This window comes from Lolium perenne, chromosome 7 (assembly GCF_019359855.2).
Source record: "Lolium perenne isolate Kyuss_39 chromosome 7, Kyuss_2.0, whole genome shotgun sequence".
NCBI lineage: Eukaryota > Viridiplantae > Streptophyta > Magnoliopsida > Poales > Poaceae > Lolium > Lolium perenne.
Window position 1 is genome coordinate 81479860 of NC_067250.2, and position 10478 is coordinate 81490337.

The window sequence follows — 10478 nt, forward strand, 5'->3', positions numbered from 1 at the left end:
GATACCGGAAAACCAGATCCATGCCCAAATCCATCAGCCTCGCTCTGCCCCACCCACTAACGTATCCATGGGCATGGATGTCGCTCCAAATCCAAATCCGATGGATACCTGGATATCCATGGATATCCATGCCCATAAAATTTGAATACCATTTCATCAATATTTCACTTGCATTTCATCAATAATAAGCTAACATGAATATTTTGGCAGCATTTCGACATTATTTCAGTAGCATTTAAGCCGTAATTATGTCGACAATTCATAGGAATATCAAAGCAATAACATATCACATTACCGAGGAGACGGAGCAATCAACGAACATCCACAGTCAATGTGGACGGCGGAAGCCCTACCAGCACAAGGCGGTTCCGTGATTATTTAGAGTATAAAATCATTAAGGCTTAAATTAAGGGTTTGGTGATTTGGGCCTAAAAAGGACAGCCAATCGTAGGTAAAATCGCATGTGTCATTGACATGTAGGTCCCACATGTCAGTTGGATATCCATCGAATATCCATGGAGCAAAAGCTCTGTCCGTGCCCGCTCCATGAATTATCGGATATCCGCCCCATGAAATCCGTGGACACAACCAACCCTCCATACCCGTGCCCGGCGGGTCGAATATCCATGGATACCCGGATCCGTGGATAAAATTGCCATCGTGATTGCACACGACACATATTCTTTTTTTTTACCAAACCACGTGCCTGCCTTTGACGCGGGATCCACATCTCAACCATTGGGATTTTGTGAATTTGGTTTGCTGTAAATCTCCACCATTGGTTGTCTTGTGTCTTAATTATATAATAGATAGCATGTTGGGTGAACAAATTACAGTTGGGCAATTGACAAATAGAGAGGGCATAACAATGCACATACATGTCACGATGACTACTATGAGATTTAATCAGGGCATTACGACAAAGTACATAGACCGCTATCCAGCATGCATCTATGCCTAAAAAGTCCACTTTCAGGTTATCATCCGAACCCCTTCCAGTATTAAGTTGCAAACAACAGACAATTGCATTAAGTATGGTGCGTAATGTAATCAACATAAATATCCTTAGACAAAGCATTGATGTTTTATCCCTAGTGGCAACAGCACATCCACAACCTTAGAACTTTCTGTCACTGTCCCAGATTCAATGGAGGCATGAACCCACTATCGAGCATAAATACTCCCTCTTGGAGTTACAAGTATCAACTTGGCCAGAGCCTCTACTAGCAACGGAGAGCATGCAAGAACATAAATAACATATATGATAGATTGATAATCAACTTGACATAGTATTCCATATTCATCGGATCCCAACAAACACAACATGTAGCATTACAAATAGATGATCTTGATCATGATAGGCAGCTCACAAGATCTAACATGATAGCACAATGAGGAGAAGACAACCATCTAGCTACTGCTATGGACCCATAGTCCAGGGGTGAACTACTCACACATCAATCCGGAGGCGATCATGGCGATGAAGAGCCCTCCGGGAGATGATTCCCCTCTCCGGCAGGGGGCCGGAGGCGATCGCCTGAATCCCCCGAGATGGGATTGGCGGCGGCTGCGTCTCTGGAAGGTTTTCCGTATCGTGGCTCTCGGTACAGGGGGTTTCGCGACGAAGACTATAAGTAGGCGGAAGGGTAGGGTTGGAGGCGGCGCGAGGGACCCACACCATAGGGCGGCGCGGGCCCCTCCCTGGCCGCGCCGGCCTATGGGTACGGGCCCTCGTGGCCCACTTCGTATCCCCTCGGGTCTTCTGGTAGCTTCGTGGAAATATAAGACCCTGGGCGTTGATTTCGTCCAATTCCGAGAATATTTCCTTTGTAGGATTTCTGAAACCAAAAACAGCAGAAAACAACAACTGGCTCTTCGGCATCTCGTCAATAGGTTAGTGCCGGAAAATGCATAATAATGACATAAAGTGTGTATAAAACATGTGAGTATCATCATAAAAGTAGCATGGAACATAAGAAATTATGGATACGTTTGAGACGTATCAATCCTCATATCAAGAATGCACATTGCTTCATGGCAAGGTCCACCTTGGACACATCTATTGTGCTATCAACTCAAGAAGAATATACCTCCGGAGATGATGATGTTGATGATGAAGAAGATGCAACCTCTAAGGGATTGGTCGCTCTTGCCTCCCTCTCCACTAACTCTTCATCACCAAGTGAATCCCCCAATGAGGTCATTCATGTGGAGGAAGAAAGTTGCCTCATGGCTAAATCCTCCGAGGTATCATCTCCTAGCCCCTCTATGCCTAACATATCAAGTGATCTAGGGGTTGATCATGCTAGTCTAAAAGTGAAACAAGAAATGCTAGAGTTTGATGAATTCATTCTTAACTTACAAGGTAACACTAAAAAGCATGTTTAAAATCTCATGGTTCGTATAGCTCAACTAAATGATACTCTTGAGAAAAAATGTCAAATAGAGAGAGAAGACTCTCTTGAAATACATGCTCTTAAAATGCTCTGGAGGAAAGTCAAGAAACCATAGCTTCTCTTGAAGAGAGGCTAGAAACTATTGAAGAACCTCAAGATAAAATTAACAAGCTCACTAAAGCTAGAGATCTTGCTAGGGCTAAGACTAAAGTTCTTAAAAAGGAAAAGGCCCAATTTGGTGTTGATCATGAGAAACTTGTGAAGGATCTAGATGAACTAGACAAGGCCTACAAAGCCTTGAAGAGTGAATACTCTCTTCTCTCCAAGTCTAATGAGCAACTTCAAATTAGGCTTGCTTCATATGACATACCTAGTACCTCTACCCCTTCATGTGATCATGCAAATATTATTGAGGAAAATTCTAGGTTGAAAGATGAACTTGCTAAGGCCTCCTCTCCCCAAAGTGAACTTTCTTTGAATGATCTTTTGAGTAAGCAAAGATCAAACAATGGGAAGGAGGGCCTTGGTTATAATGCCAAGGCAAAGAAGTCAAACAAGCAAAAGGCCAAGCCCGCACAAGTGAATAAGAAAGCTATCACTAATGGTGAAGCCCCTAAGGGCAACACCATTAATGATGATAATGCGGGAAATGCTAACCCTCACTATGTTCTATTTAAAGATTATTATGGTGATGTTTATGCTAAATATGTTTGCCCATATGATGGTTATGTTGCTTGGTCTATTTGGGTCCCAAAGACCCTTGTTGCTAACAAAAGAGGACCCATTGAGAAATGGGTACCTAAATCCAAGAATTAATCTCATGTAGGACTATGCCGCCGGAGGTTCAAAATGGGTACTTGATAGTGGATGTACAAGTCATATGACCGGCGGCAAGAACCTCGTCAAGGAGTTGAGGCCCAATATAAATAATATCACCATCTCCTTTGGCGATAATTCTACATCCGAGGTATTGGGTTTTGGCAAGGTTGTGGTTGCACACAAAATTACTACTCTTGTGGATGTCATGCTTGTCAAAACCCTTGGTTACAATTTGCTTTCCGTTTCCGCCCTTGGCAAGATGGGTTTTGCCGTCTTTATTGATAATGATATTGTGGTCCTCTTGTGGAGCAAGACTCTAAAAGTCGCTTTCGTTGGGTATCGCGAACACAACTTGTATGTGGTGGACTTTTCGGGGAACACCATGACAAGTGCGATGTGCCTATTCGGAAAGGCGGATGTGGGTTGGTTGTGGCATCGCCGCTTGGCCCATGTCAACATGAGAACTTTGCAAAGTCTTCACAAGGGGAACCATATTGTGGGACTAATGGAAAATGTGTCTTTTGCCAAAGATCATGTATGTAGGGCTTGTGTTGAAGGCAAAATGCATGACTCTCCGCATCCAAGCAAGACTATCATCTCTTCCAAGACGATCTTGGAGCTCCTTCATGTGGATCTCTTTGGTCCCGTTACTCATGCAAGTCTTGGTGCGAAGAAACATTGCTTGGTGATTGTTGATGACTACTCAAGATACACTTGGGTCTACTTTCTCAAGACGAAAGATGAGACTCAACAAATATTCATTGACTTTGCTACCGAGGTGCAACGCCAACACAACCTCCTCATTATGGCAATAAGAAGTGACAACGGCTCCGAGTTCAAGAACTATACACTCAATGATTTTCTTAGTGATGAGGGGATTCGTCATCAATATTCCGCTGCTTACACCCCTCAACAAAATGCTGTTGCGGAGAGGAAGAACTGGACTCTTATGGATATGGCAAGATCTATGATGGCGGAGTATAAATCCCGCTATAATTTTTGGGCCGAAGCCATCTCCACCGCTTGCCACTCTTCTAACCAGCTCTATCTCCGCAAGGGCTTGAACAAGACTCCATATGAAATACTCACCGGGAACAAGCCTAATATCTCATACTTCAAGGTGTTCGGGTGTATGTGTTTCTACAAAATCAAAGGAGTTCGTTTATCTAAATTTGCTCCTAAAGCTTTGGAGGGTATATTTGTTGGTTACGGTGTCGAATCTCACACTTATAGAGTCTTTGATGTATCCTCCGGGATTATCATCGAATCTTGTAGTGTGAGGTTCGAAGAAAATGATGGCTCCCAAGTGGGGCAAGTTGATATATGTGCAGGTGATGAAATACCTCAAGATGCCATAGTAAGAATGGGTGTGGGATTTTTCCGCCCCATTGAGGGACACGGTGTGGCGTCTCGGGAAGGACTATGCTCTACCACGGTGGAGCCCTCATCTTCTCAACATCAACAAACCCCATCTAGTGAAGAAAATGATGCACCAACCCAAGAACAAGAACAAGACCCTCCCTCTTGTGTGCAAGATCAAGGACAAGATCAACCAAGAATTCATGATGGCTCCGACGAGTATCCATTTGATATTTTCTCCTCACCAAATGATGTCCAAGATCAAGCACATGATGTTGAGCACTCTCAAGAAATTGAGGATGCTCATGTTGAAGGTCAAGACGGGGACCCAAATGATCAAGTTGATCAAGTGAAACCTCCAAGGCCTAGAAGAACCAAGGAGGAGATCGAGGCCCGTCATCTAGCAAGAAGAGAAAGGAACCTTGAAATTCGTGAACACACTCATGACAAGGTCCTTGGTGATTTAAGGGCAAGTGTTACCACAAGAAGGCAATTGGCTAATTTTAGCAATCATCATGCTTATATCTCCTTAGTGTAACCCAAGAAAGTATTTGAAGCCCTTGAATATTCGGATTGGTTGGAAGCTATGCACGATGAACTCAATAACTTCAAGCGCAATAAAGTATGGACCTTAGTAGAGAAGCCAAAGGGGTGCCGCAATGTTATAGGCACTAAATGGATTTTAAAGAACAAACAAGATGAGTTTGGAAATGTTGTGAGGAACAAGGCAAGATTGGTGGCTCAAGGGTTCTCTCAAGTTGAGGGAATTGACTTTGGAGAAACCTATGCTCCCGTGGCTTGCCTTGAGTCCATCCGTATCCTTCTTGCCTATGCATCGCATCATAACTTTAAGTTACAACAAATGGATGTGAAAAGTGCTTTTCTTAATGGTCCTTTGCATGAAGAGGTTTATGTTAAGCAACCCCCGGGGTTCGAGGATCTCAACTTTACTAACCATGTCTACAAGCTTGATAAAACACTTTATGGTCTCAAACAAGCTCCTAGAGCTTGGTACGAGCACCTTAAAGAATTGTTGGTAGACCGTGGGTTTGATGTTGGGATAATCGATCCCACTCTTTTTACTAAGAGGGTCAATGGGGAGCTTTTCGTTTGCCAATTATATGTTGATGATATTATCTTTGGCTCTACTAACAAAGCTTTCAATGATGAATTTTCAAAGCTTATGACCGATAGGTTTGAGATGTCTATGATGGGAGAGATGAAGTTCTTCCTTGGTTTTGAGATCAAGAAATTGAGAGAATGAACCTTCATCAATCAAGCAAAATATCTCCAAGACATGCTCAAGAGGTTCAAGATGACCGAGACGAAGGGTGTGGCCACTCCTATGGTTACCAAATGTCATCTTGCACTAGATCCCAATGGTAAAGAGGTGGATCAAAAGGTATATCGCTCCATGATTGGATCCTTGCTTTACCTTTGCGCATCTAGACCGGACATAGTGTTTAGTGTTGGTGTGTGTGCAAGGTATCAAGCTTCTCCTAAGGAGAGCCACATGATAGCTCTCAAAAGAATCTTTCGATATTTGGTTGATACCCCAAGATATGGTATTTGGTACCCCAAAGGCTCAAGTTTTATTCTAAATGGTTACACCGATGCGGATTGGGCGGGGGACAAGGATGATAGGAAATCAACTTCCGGGGCTTGCCAAATTTCTTGGTAGGTCCTTGGTGTGTTGGTCTTCTAAGAAGCAAAATTGTATATCTCTCTCCACCGCCGAAGCCGAATATGTTGCCGCCGCAAGTGGATGCACTCAATTGTTATGGATGAGGCAAACTTTAAAGGAATACGGTGTCATGTGTGACAAAGTGCCTCTATTATGTGACAATGAAAGTGCCATCAAGATTGCGTATAATCCGGTGCAACATTCAAGAACGAAGCACATTGAGATCCGGAATCATTTCATTAGGGATCATGTTGCCCGTGGTGAGATTGAGCTTATCTATGTTCCTACCAAAGATCAACTTGCCGATATATTCACGAAGCCTCTTGATGAAGCAAGGTTTTGCTATTTGAGGATGAGCTAAATATCATTGATTCAAGGAGTATAGCTTGACCATCTTGCAAACACACCCTTGTCTCAAAACTTTATTTGGTTTAGATGTGGGCATGGAAATAGGGAGAGTGCGGTTTAAATTATTGAGCTATCTCTCCCCCCATAATGCCAACATTAAGAAATCATTCTCGTTATATCATATGTTGATATGTGAGCTTCAATGATGAGTAGTGGTTTGGACCCAAGATATATCTTCGCGGTGCCATGCCATAACACTCATATATGGTGGCCTAGGCCACCACACTCTTCTTTGTGAAGAGTTGGAGTAATTTGGATCTTAATTGGATTTCATTTGACATCTCCTTGTTTTTATGGGAAATCGCTCACTTTTGGCCTTCATTTGCATTATTTGCAAAAATGAGTGATCATGTACCATCTTACAGTTTGGATCATCTGTCCTAAGCCTATCACATCTAAGCCATATCCTCTTTCTACTCCGAGTGCACCTATTCCTTGTCAAAATCCTGTTCTAGCTCTGTTTTCTGCTTCACCGGAAGTTCCGGTCGTTCGGACCGGTACTTCCGGCTGGATCCTTCCTGCCAGCATCTGCCCGCTGAGTCGCTGATCTGTCCGTGCGAATTTTGTGGGACCGGAAGTTCCGGCTCCAACGAGCGGAACTTCCGCCGTTACGTTTTCCTTCTTAACTGGCCGGGGACGGGGGGGGGGGGGGGGGGGTTTCTGCCTCCCACTTTTCCCCCACATCAGATCGGCTCGTGTTCTTCTCCTCCCTGTGGCGGCTGCATCTTCTCCGGCCAGATCTCCTCCCTCCGGCGACCTCCGCCAGATCGGCTCCGTGGATTGGCATCCCCTCCTTCTCCCCCACCATGGCTCCTCCCGGTTTGTGCCTTTTCCCTCTCTATGTGTGGGTAGACCTCACTAGATGAACTATAGGGCATACTCTAGGCTAAGCTTTGGTAGAATCTCTCTAGATGCCGATTCTTTGCTAGATCTTGCATAGGATGTTGATGTACTGCAGTTCACAACGCCATTGTCGCGAATCTGGTGGGAAATCTTGCTGTTTTCGAACAGCCCGAAGTTCCGGCCGCATGCGCCGGAACTTCCGCCAGGGGCGGAACTTCCGCCGGTTCCCACCGGAACTTCCGGCCTGGTCTGTTTTGTGCTATGTCTTCGATATTCTGAGAAGGATCTGGCTTTGACCTCCTTGCTTGTATGCACTCATTTATCTTTCCTACCCTCATGGTTGTATCCCAGGTGGCTCCAAGAAGAGAGGCAAAGGTCATGTGGATGAGATAGAAGAAGAAGTTGAGCATACTCGACCATCCAAGCTCACGGCTCGTCAACAATCTGCTCAAAGGCATAAGTCACCCGCAGTTCGTGGAAAGCAAGTCCATGTGTCGGTGAAGGGCATGCAGTATCTTGAGTACAAGGAGCTCCGGGATGTAAACCCTTACCTCATCCCTCGGAACAATAGGGTTACGGATAAGCGCTTCCACAATAAGACTCAAGAGGAGATCTTTTATGACGTCTATGTGCCTTTCAAGAAGGGGGTAGCCCCTCAACACGCCATTGACACCGCCAAGATGGCCGCCACAAGATACTTTGAAGAAGCTTATGCTATGTGTGGTGAGTTTGGGCTCTATCCCATTATGGAGCTCAACAAGGACTTTGACATCGGTTTGATTCATCAATTCTATGCCACCGTTCACTTTGAACAAGATGAAGCTAGAACTTTCCGGTGGATGACTCATGACACCCTCCTTGAGGCTAACTTGGCAAGCTTTGGAGATGCTCTTGGATACCCTCGCTCTCCGGGAGTGGATGCAAATGGTTGGAGGTGTCATGATAGTTCATTTGCTCAAACCAAGGAAGTCTTGGAACACCTCTATATCAAAGGTTGGGGTATTCCGGGCAAGAGTGCGGATCTTCTCCCTACTTGGGACATCATGCTTCGTGTCTACCAGGAAACAATTGGACCCAAGGGTGGCAACCTTGATGAGTTGTATTTATATGAAGTGGATCTTATGGCAAACTCTTTTGCTAAGAAGGGCACCGGTGAGAGGCTTGATGTGATGGACTACATCTACAATGAGATGTGGTCATGTGTGATGGAGAAAAAGCTTCCCTCATTTGCTCCTTACATTATGAAGCTCATTGAAGACACTTGGGTTGCTACTTGTCAGACTACTCTTCTTCACTCTATTCCTCTCAACATCACATCTCATGAAGTGAAGGTTCTTAGGGTCAAGCGCCACAACTCGCCCATAGAAGATGTTACCCCCATGGATGAGAAGCCACCTAGCTGGGCTTCTAAGCTTGCTCGCCGCATGCGACAGATCTTTTGTCTTACCTCGGCTGTCAATCACCGTCAGTATCAGCAGCATGCTGAGGCCAAGAAGTCTCGGGTTTGTCAGAAGAGCATTATGAGGGCTCTCAATGTGGACGTGTCTCCTCCCGGATCCGAGGAGAATATCACTCCAGAGGCTGAGTGGGTCTCTCAGCATGGCGTTCCTCCCCCTCCAGATGGTCTCGAGATCGAGTCTCCTCCTCACACTCCACCCTACCCCGGCACTCCATCGGATCTTCCTCCCGGCTGGGCTAACGCCGACCCTTGGGACGTGTAGTTTCTCCTATCCCTTTTTGGTGCCTTGGTGCCAAAGGGGGAGAGTGAGACCTTATTAGGTTGCTCTCCGTTGGGTATTTGCATGGGGGAGTCACAAGCTCGTGTTGGCTTTGATTTTTATCGCTTGTGACTTCATTTATCTTTGAGGTGTCGAACTATGTTCTGAGCTTTTATGTGGTTTGTGAACCTTATCTATGTGTATGGAACCTTATCGTTGTGTATGGTAAACTCCGGATGAGAGTCTTCTATGGTTATCTATGTGTGCATGATCTATTTATATATATGCTTATCACTATGTTGTATTGCTAACCCATGGAAGGCAGATGCAAGATATAGGGGGAGCTTCTTATGTTGTATTGCTCATAAATAGGGGGAGTGATACGTCTCCAACGTACCTATAATTTCTGATGTTCCATGCTTGTTTTATGACAATACTTACATGTTTTGCTTGCACTTTATAATGTTTTTATGCGTTTTCCGGAACTAACCTATTAACAAGATGCCACAGTGCCAGTTCCTGTTTTCTGTTGTTTTTGGTTCCAGAAAGGCTGTTCGGGCAATATTCTCGGAATTCGACGAAACGAAGACCCAGTATCTTATTTTCCCCGGAAGACCCCAGAACACCGAAGGAGAGTCGGAGGCGGGCCAGAGGGCCACCACACAATAAGGCGGCGCGGCCCCAGGCCTGGCCGCGCCGGCCTACTGTGTGGGACCCCCAGGCACCCTCTTGCGCCGCCTCTTCGCCTATAAGACCCCTTTCGACCTAAAAACGCGAGACCGATTGACGAAACTCCAGAAAGACTCCAGGGGTGCCGCCACCATCGCGAAACTCCAATTCGGGGGACATAAGTCTCTGTTCCGGCACCCTGCCGGGACGGGGAAGTGCCCCCGGAAGCTATCTCCATCAACGCCACCGCCTCCATCATGCTCCGTGAGTAGTTCCCCCATGGACTACGGGTTCTAGCTGTAGCTAGTTGGTATTCTCTCCCCCATGTACTTCAATACAATGATCTCATGAGCTGCCTTACATGATTGAGATTCATCTGATGTAATCGGTGTTGTGTTTGTTGGGATCCGATGGATTGTTACATCATGATTAGTCTATCTATATAAGTTTGTGAAGTTATTGTTGCTGCAATCTTGTTGTGTTTAATGCTTGTCACTAGGGCCCGAGTGGCATGATCTTAGATTTAAGCTCTATACTTATTGCTTAGATTGTATCTACAAGTTGTATGCACGTGTCTATGTC